Genomic DNA, 9,089 nt, shown 5'->3' with positions numbered 1-9,089 from the left:
AAGTCTAGGATCTAATGCTTACAAACTTCAAATCTCTCAAAATGTAAAAGTTCACAATGTATTTCATGTTAGTATATTAAAGAAATATGTGCCTAATCCTAGCCATGTACTGAGTGATTAACAAATCCTAATGCCTAGCCAATGAGTCCTTGAGTTGTAGCCAATGAGCTACAGCCAAATAAAATCCTAGATACTAGGGAGAGACAATTGAGGAGTAGAACCCTTAGAGAATACCTTGTCCAGCGGAAGGATTATCTTGAAGATGCTATACGGATAGATGAGAATGCTCTTTATCAACAATACCCATGGTTTCTCTTAAGATGAGGACATCTCGATTTGTTTAAGGGGAGGAGGATGTAATGCTTCCACGCAATTAAAATTTAGTTGGTTAGTTTGAAAGTTTGTTAGTCAATTAATAAGCTAGTAATGCTACTAACTAAAAAATAACCAATATTAAAAACTAACATTTTTTATTTAACTAAAATATTTAAAAAACCCAAGAATTCTAATACGACATTTTTTCCAAATTGACAAGGATTATAGCCACCCTTCATGGAAGTTACAATATGTGAGCGAGAGTTATGAGCCATATTTATCACTAGTGTTAATGTGTATAGTATGGATGGTCCAAAAATATTAGATTTTTGGGAAAAACTAACATATTTTAGATATTTAAGTTATTACCTATTGTAAATATCATAAAAATCTATGGGGATTTCTAGAGCAAGATGTCATGTAAACAAAGTAAGTGGTTTTTTCAGCTTGTTTTGGAGATTTAATGCAAAAAAAGAAGGATTGGCAAAATCATGCACGTTGCGATTGCAGTTTACAGGCAGTAAAAAAACACTTCCAGAAGAATGAGTGATCTAGAAGATTTCTAATCAAGTATCTTGGAGTTTTACCCCCCTTTAAGAGACAACAAAACTATTAGAATTGTGATTTGAGCATCAGATTGCTGATTTTTCCAAGATCCCCTCCATAAAGAGCTCTTCTTCTTCTCTTATTTAGCTATAAATATGAGGCATGGGGAGCAGTTAGAGAAGCACAAGGAGAATTTGAGAGGCTACAAGAGAGAGGTAGAGAGAGGGAAGTAGAAGAATATCCCTCCAAGAGATTGAGGGAAAGAGAGAGAGAGAGAAAGAGAGAGAGAGAGAGAGAGAGAGAGAGAGGAGTTACCCCGAGAGGCTGCGTGGGAGAGAGTTAGCTCAATTCCCCCTATCTTGGTCTTTGACTAAGCCATCTTCTCTTACACTCTATCATCTCAATTTCATTCCTCTTTTATCTCTCAAATACACATGCAAACGATGGTCCCCCAAGCAAAAGATCTCTCCAAACATTGAAACTCCCACCACAACCAACGCGACCACTGTCACATGGAATAATACACAGGGGGTTCATGAATGTCACTCATCACAAGGACGCTAAGTGAGCTGAAGAGAACTCAAGCTAAATTCATGGATATATACTGTATATGTTGAAGACCATAATAAAGAAGATGTTCAATTGTTGTTGATTGGGAGCATAGTGAGGTAGAGAGATCAAATGTCCTTCTTTCGAGCTGAGTGATCAAGGGATCTTGATGTAGCTTCAAGCACCTTTGCTGGATCTCTGCGAAGCAATACCCAGAATCTGTTTCCGGTGTAGCTTGGCTTGTGATGTATTCACAGAGTGAGAGAGAGAGAGAGAGTTGGCAAACAACAACATAGGTTACAAGATCCTCAGATGAAAGAAACTTCAAGATATTGTGCAATAGTTTCAGGGGTATTTTTCCAAAGCTTTCATCACAACACAACAAGTCTCGTTCTTCTCCACAAAGGATACAAATGTCCAATGTTGCAATACCTCACTTAGATGCCCATGAGTGGATAACTTTTATCTTTTGTAGGCTACTAAATGTTGACATATTATCTACGTTGGCAACATCTGAATTATAAGTTACATGGGGAAAGTCCAAGCAAAGGATCAACATTGCAATCTTTTCCTCAAGTCCTTGAGTCAGAAACCTTCATATGAACCTATTTTTCCATGCATTGTGCCCTATTAAGAACATGCTTTGGAAAAGAACTTTGTGCTCAATCACTCATGCAGTTTGCAAATTAGAATCCATGGTATGCAATCAATCGAGCGATGTTCAAAAAAATGTTATGAATGTATTGAAGAAATTGTGCCTAGCCTAACTACAGGTATTCGTGCGTCATGCAAACACAAAAGATACACACAATGGAAAATAAACTCCCAATGATGCTGACTAATGTGATCAATTTCTTGGCGAAAAACTCTGCCCTCAGATTTATAGTGGTGGACACATAGCATCACGACATCCACCACCTCTGAACCTGTACATCCTCCGGATGGGCCACAACTACCCATCCTCATCACTGCCGAGCTCGACGGTCAATGCAATGTCCATATTTTCATCTTCATCATCTCTTGACTCTAGTCCTTTATAAATGGAATCATCCAATGCCTCGATTGCATAGGCTTCCTAACACTCCTCTTGCATAGTGTGTGCATGCATGCGTGTGCGTGCGCACGCACACACACACACACACACATAGAAGCCTAACTTTATCCATCTATTAAGTCCTAATGCTATCCTAGAAATAAAATCTAAGAGAGAGAGAGAGAGAGAGAGAGAGAGAGAGAGAGAACTTGAATGAGCTATGATAGATATTACCAATGAGAACATAAGCCTACTTACCTGAGCACTCTCCGAATCCTGAAAAGTCATGCATGGTCCACATGAGAAACTTCTTTTGAATAGTTTGATTCTCTTTCTTGCACTTCGCAAAGCCATACCATCAAGCTCTGCTAAGGAATATGTAGCATTTTCATGGACATGTTGCACTAAATAGGGCCCAAACCATCGTTTAGAAACCTTGCAAATAGACCACAGGTTTTCTAGACTATTATCATAGACCAACACCCAATCTCCTTCCTAAATCTCTTTAGGTCTCAATCTGTGTCTGCTATCAAAGTGGGCTTTGTTGTGAATCCTAGCCTCTTTGAGCTTTTGAATTGCTCTCTCAATATCTTCAGGTCTTCTCTCCAATTGACGAATATGAAGAGCTAAAAGATTTTCTCTAGTCATCTGTTCTTGCTACCATGGTAAAGCACTCCAAGTAAGTGTGCAAGTTTTTGTAGGCATGACTGGCTTCTACCCATACATCAACTCAAATGGCATATAACCTATAGTCACACTATGAGTAGTGCGGTCAGCCCATAAGGCATAAGCCAACAGCCTAGGCCCCTCCCAAACACATCCATTGCATGCTTTGGCCAAGGCTCTCACAATCGGTGGATGGCCTCTTTCGCTCTTCCAGTTGCCTTCTGGTCCAAAGTTTAATGCCAAGGCGAGAGAAAAACTCCCTAGTCTCATCAGCAACCAACTCACCTCTATCTGTAGTAACTTTTCCAATACATCCATACCTATCATTAACATCCTCCAATAGAAACTTACAAACCACTGAAGTAGACTTCGTCCATAATTCTCTTCCTTCCACTTGATTTGTGAGATCTTCTCATGCCAAACAATGTAGCGCATTTGCCATAAGCCAACATGCATAATGATCAAATCAAGAACCGACTTGTAATGAATGCATATTAGGTAGGTAGGATGAAGCTCATCTCTATGCCTAACTAAAGAGAACAATTGAAAATCAGGGCATGTCTCAACAAATTGTGAGATATCTTTATACATGCCTCTCCACCAATAGTGCTCTTTGATCTTCTCATAGGTCGTCCAAATAGCTCGATGCCCAGCCCAAAGACTTTCATGAAATTCTTTCATGGTCCATACCTTTGAAGATCTATCACAAACAACTCTCAATGGCTATCATCCTTGCTTTCGTTGTGATGCTTCCAAAGTAGCCCACTTCGCAAGAACAACCCATATGCTTTTCTTCTAATCTTCTTGAAGTTTGCATCACTCCATCGATCCTGTCTAGACATAGTACTCAAATAATGACCAATCTACAAATACTCTCCTTCATACCTTACTCCTGAAAGCATCTCAGCTAGTGGGTTGTCTTTACCTACTATATGCCTGAACTCAAGATTCATGGTTTTTATGTACCCAATCCACCTAAGCATAGTAATATCTGGAGTAGAACACCTCGTGATCATACCTAGAAGAGGCAAACAATCAGTCTCGACTACCACAACAGCACCAATGAAGTGCTCCATGTCATTCTTGAGAGCCATGAAAGCTCCCAAGAGCTCTCTCTTAACCTTTGAATGTCTATATTGTCGCTCGTTTAGGACTTTCTCCCCTAATCGAATAGCATACATATTTCCATCTGCATCGTCTTGGCCAATAGTCCATCCAATGCCGATAGGACTAGTATGAACAATAAGAACAATAGGTCTCCCACACTCATATTCTGCCTTTCAAAGAGTCAAAGCACTCTCAATAATTTCTTCAGTTTTTTCATGGCTTTAGTATGTTTTATCTCCCAAGAAAAACGTTTCCCTTTTCTGAAGGGCTAGTAGAGATCATCTGTAATATGAGCAAAATGAGGAATCCAAATAAGATAAAACACACAAGCTCCAAGAAACCTACCAACCTCCGAAGTAGAAGAGCAAGTCTCTGTAATCTTTTCTATGGCATCAACCTTCGCAGGAGAAGGCTTCCTGCCATAATATCCACACATATGTCCAACAATCAGAACTTCTCTAGCTCTGAAAATAGATTTCAACCCTAACAAGGTCAAATTCACTTCCTACAGCCTACAAAGAACATTCTCAACATCTCTAATATGTGAAGCCACAAAGAATGTGCATCCATGGTCATCTAAAGAATCATCCCTCTCTTTCTCTAAGCAACCCTTGATAAGTAAATTGTCAATGAAGGGCATGGTAAGCTCATTAATAAAATCTCATAGAACCTTATTCATCCCATTCATCATATGGAAAACTGAATTAGTAGCTCCTTGCGGAAGCGTACACATTCAGACAAGGCCTAAAGGTATCTTCATCGTAGTCAAATCTCTGCTCTCAAGGGCAAGTTGGAACTGATCATATCCAAAATAAAGATCGCCAAGTGAATAGATAGCACGTCCAGCAAAAGCTTCGAAAAACTCATCTACAATAGTCATGCACCAACATTTCGAATAGTGACCTCGTTTACTAGCTGTAAGTCCCATATGAATCTAAGTGTCTCATTCTTCTTAGGAAATGTGAACCCTCTATTGGAATATGGAGCTAAAGATGGCTCTAAAATCCCCGTCCTAATCCTCTCATTCAAAAGCTCTACCAATTTGGGAAAGTGAGCCCTCGGTAGAGGAATAGGCCATAGATTCCAAGGTAACTTTAGGTCTTCACAGTTTCGTTATTACGTTTTTTGAGAAAAGTTTCCAGCTAACCGGGACCACCCTTCCATAGGATGCACCCAAGTCACATCCACCGTACTTTCCTTGATAGCTTTAGTTGTCTAATTAGGTCCTACCACATTTATGTGCGACATTTAAAATCAACTTCATAATTAAGCCTTTTAGGGCACAAAGTTCATTCAAATAATTTACAACACATGCACAAAAACAAAACAAGCAATCCTTTTATCAAACAAGTTCCTTAACTTATCTTTAAATTAATCTTTGTCTCCTGTCCATATAGGAGAATTATGTATCCCTTCTATCCAACAGAAGTACCCGGTCCAAATCACATGGCACCGAAATTTCCATCCTTTATGTAGAATAGGATCTTCCAACGTCCCAGACATTGGGCTCACAGGGATCTCCAACTCCATTTCGGACAGGCAAGGGGTGTCCAAAGCTCCACCTAACCCATAAGCGGTCTAAGAGTGAGATGCCATTTTCATGGTTGGCCTTTTCACCACTTGACCATTGGCCAGTGAATCGAGCAGTGCCCTCTCGGGATAATCCGCGATGTGATCTTGGAGATAATCCACGCATGCAAAATATCCTTCCTTAATTAATCCAATTAAAATTCAAGCACAATCAAAGGAATTAGCCCTAATATCATCTTCTAGAAAAACATTCCTTTATTCCCATGGCAACTTGTCACTACAGACCCCTACTATTCATTTGAATATTTATCCAAATCACAATGCAATAATCCCTTGATTGAAAGAAAAACATTTAGGGTGTTGTTCAATCAACCAATAAAACTAATTGTATTTTTTTCCCAACAATACAATAATAGACGCGACAATAATTACATCGCATATTCACTCTCCCCCTTGGGGCCAAAGAGTAGAATTTACTTAATATTCCCTCCTTTAGCCTAAGGCATATGCTAAAGGTTCCAATACTATACATGATGTAAGTCCTATCATTCCAATGCAAATTAATCAATCTAGCAAGAGCATTTATGCCTCTTCTCTAAGTGACAATTATCTTTTGGCATTTTCCTACTATGCAACATTTTTTTCTTGGCTTTATCTTCCTTTCTCCTAAGGCAAGGAGTCGCATGTCATCGATGTAAAGTTTACATAATCTCTCCCATGTATGTCCCATGTATATGCATTTGCAAACTTTAAACAATATTATCCTCAGTAAAGATTAATCAAAGACTCATCAATGCTCAATACTTTAGTGTCCCATATGTTTCTTATGCTATGCATGGATTCATCACATAGCAACTAGGTGCAATTTAACTCCCTTTGATATAAGCACTTCACAAACTTCATCTTTGAATATTTGAGATGTGATTTATCCTTTTCAATGACCTATTCTAGCACCACAAGGTACGGAGCCTAATGCATTAAAACAAGCATCTATTAATTTGAAAATACATTACTTACAACCAGTACCACAATTGGATTGACAGTGATGCCTTCACCCGAAGCTCTATTGCTGGTTGTAGGATTGTCATCCGCACGTGACATTCTTTGCTTGGAGGCCATCGTCTGCAAGTAGACTCAAGAGATTAAGAAGGTGGAATAGATTCGAGATGGGAGAGCGAAAGAGAAGATGGTTAAATTGAGGATCAAGATAGAGGGAAATTGTGTAGCCTCTCGGGGTAACTCTTCTCTCTCTCTCTCTCTCTCTCTCTCTCTCTCTCTCTCTCTCTCTCTCTCTCTCTCTCTCAAGCTCTCTCTCACAATCTCTTGGAGGGGTATACTCTCTCTCTCTATCTCTCTTGCATCCTTTTGAGGTCTCCTTATGCCCCCTTGTGCCTCCCCATGCCTCATATTTATAATGAATTAGAGAGGAGGGGATAACTCTGAGAACAAGAGTGGAGGGGCTCTTAGAAGACTCAGTGATCTGATGCTCTAATCATAAATCTGATGGTTGCATTGGCTCCAAAAGGGGGTAAAATGCCAAGACACTTGGCTAGAAAGCTCTTAGTTCACTCCTTCTTCTTTTCTCCGTTCGAAGTGCTGTCTACTGACCTATAGACTGTGATCATGGCGCGCACGATTTTTTTATTTCTCTTTTTATAAAATCTCCAAAACTAACTAAAACATCACTTTTCTTTTCTTTTAAATGAATTTTAGTTCTATCTTTTTAGGATAATATCTAAAATATAATAGTTTTTTTTTCCCCAAGAATCTAATATTTTTGGACCATTCAAACTATACATATTAATACTAGTGATTAATATGGCTCATAAGTCCCGTTCACATTGTACTTTTCGTGAAGGGTGGTACGGTCCTTATCAATCTAAGAAAAATGTCAGATATGTGACTCTCGATTTTTTTAAATATAATTTTAATTGAATAAAAATTATTAGCTATTAATGCTAGTCAGTTTTAACATTAGTTAGTCTTTAGTTAGTAGTCTTACTAACTTATTAATTGACTAACTAACTTTCGAACTAACCAACTAACTTTTATTGCATGGAAATATAACATCCTCCCTCCCTTAGAGAAATCGAGATGTCCTTATCTCGAGAGAAACTGGGGAAGACAAGCACTAATGGGGCTTATGACCTATGGGTTAAGATCCACCATGCATCCGCTACGCTACTCTCAATGTTTCAAGTAGTGCACTCATATTATTCGAATTAACCATAGGTATAAGAGTAGGATTTATTCTCAATTGTGTTACATGTCAATTAAGCTTCTAGGAATTTTAGTCCTCCTAATAAGGTCTAGGGGACTCTAGATCTTCGTCTTCATCTGATTCGCCTATATATCCATAGACTGCACTTGTGTAGCTTCGTTTTCTTGGAGGCTCAATTTCTTCTGGACTTAGATCAAGGCAGTCTGCTTGGATATGTCCTAGCTCGTTACAATGGAAGCATTGACAGTAGGGACATATCCTACGGATGTGCCCTATCTCTCCGCACATATGGCATCTCTTATCCTGATCTCCAGAGTCATCTTTGCTACAATTTCCCAATTTAAGTTCTTGGACGATTGGATTTGCTCAGAGTAATGCATCTTGCAAGTCCGTTGGACGCATTGCTTCAAGATGGTGGTTCAGAGGAGTGTTTAGGCCATGGCAAAACTTGGATACTTGTTGTGCAATATCCATAGGTGGCACATATTTTAGTAGGATTAGAAACTTTGAGCAATAAGCTTCCAGGGTTAATTCCAACTACTTGAGCCTTGAAGAATTCGTTCATTTTCAAGGTCTGGTAGGTTGGCGAAAGGTATCGTCCGTATACAGCATCTTTCAACTAAGTCCACGTAACAGTGGCTTCAGAAATACCTTGATCTTTGCACCATTGCTTCCATCATAACCGAGCCTGGCCAACTAACTTCAGTTTTCCAATCATTGCTTGATTTATGAAGGCAGTTCCCGAAGCAGAGAAATAGTCATCCATCGTCTCAATCCATATCTCTACTTTTGCTGCGACGTCTAACCCTTCCCCATCAAACTCGGGTGCCTTAATTTTCTTGAGAAGAAATTTCTTCTCTTTCATGTCAGCATCCGTGGGTGCAGAGGGCACCTGACAATCAAGCCATACCACTCAAGTTATTTCTATTTAGGATATGTCTATGAACTAAACATTAATCAATCATGTATCATCATGAGGTTTCACTCTGATACCAACTGTAACGTGTCCGCTTGCCCACTTCTGGGACACGTGTTAGCAGCCCATCAGGAGGGGAGTCTAGAAAGCACCACCTGGCACTCGCAAGGAATGTCACAGGGTTTGCGATCCAGGTCTTCCCGAGT

Source organism: Lygodium microphyllum, chromosome 14, assembly GCF_053477565.2.
Source record: "Lygodium microphyllum isolate KBCC chromosome 14, Lygodium_microphyllum_v1.1.10, whole genome shotgun sequence".
Lineage (NCBI taxonomy): Eukaryota > Viridiplantae > Streptophyta > Polypodiopsida > Schizaeales > Lygodiaceae > Lygodium > Lygodium microphyllum.
The sequence above is the reverse complement of the archived record's forward strand: the minus strand, read 5'-3'. Positions refer to the sequence as shown.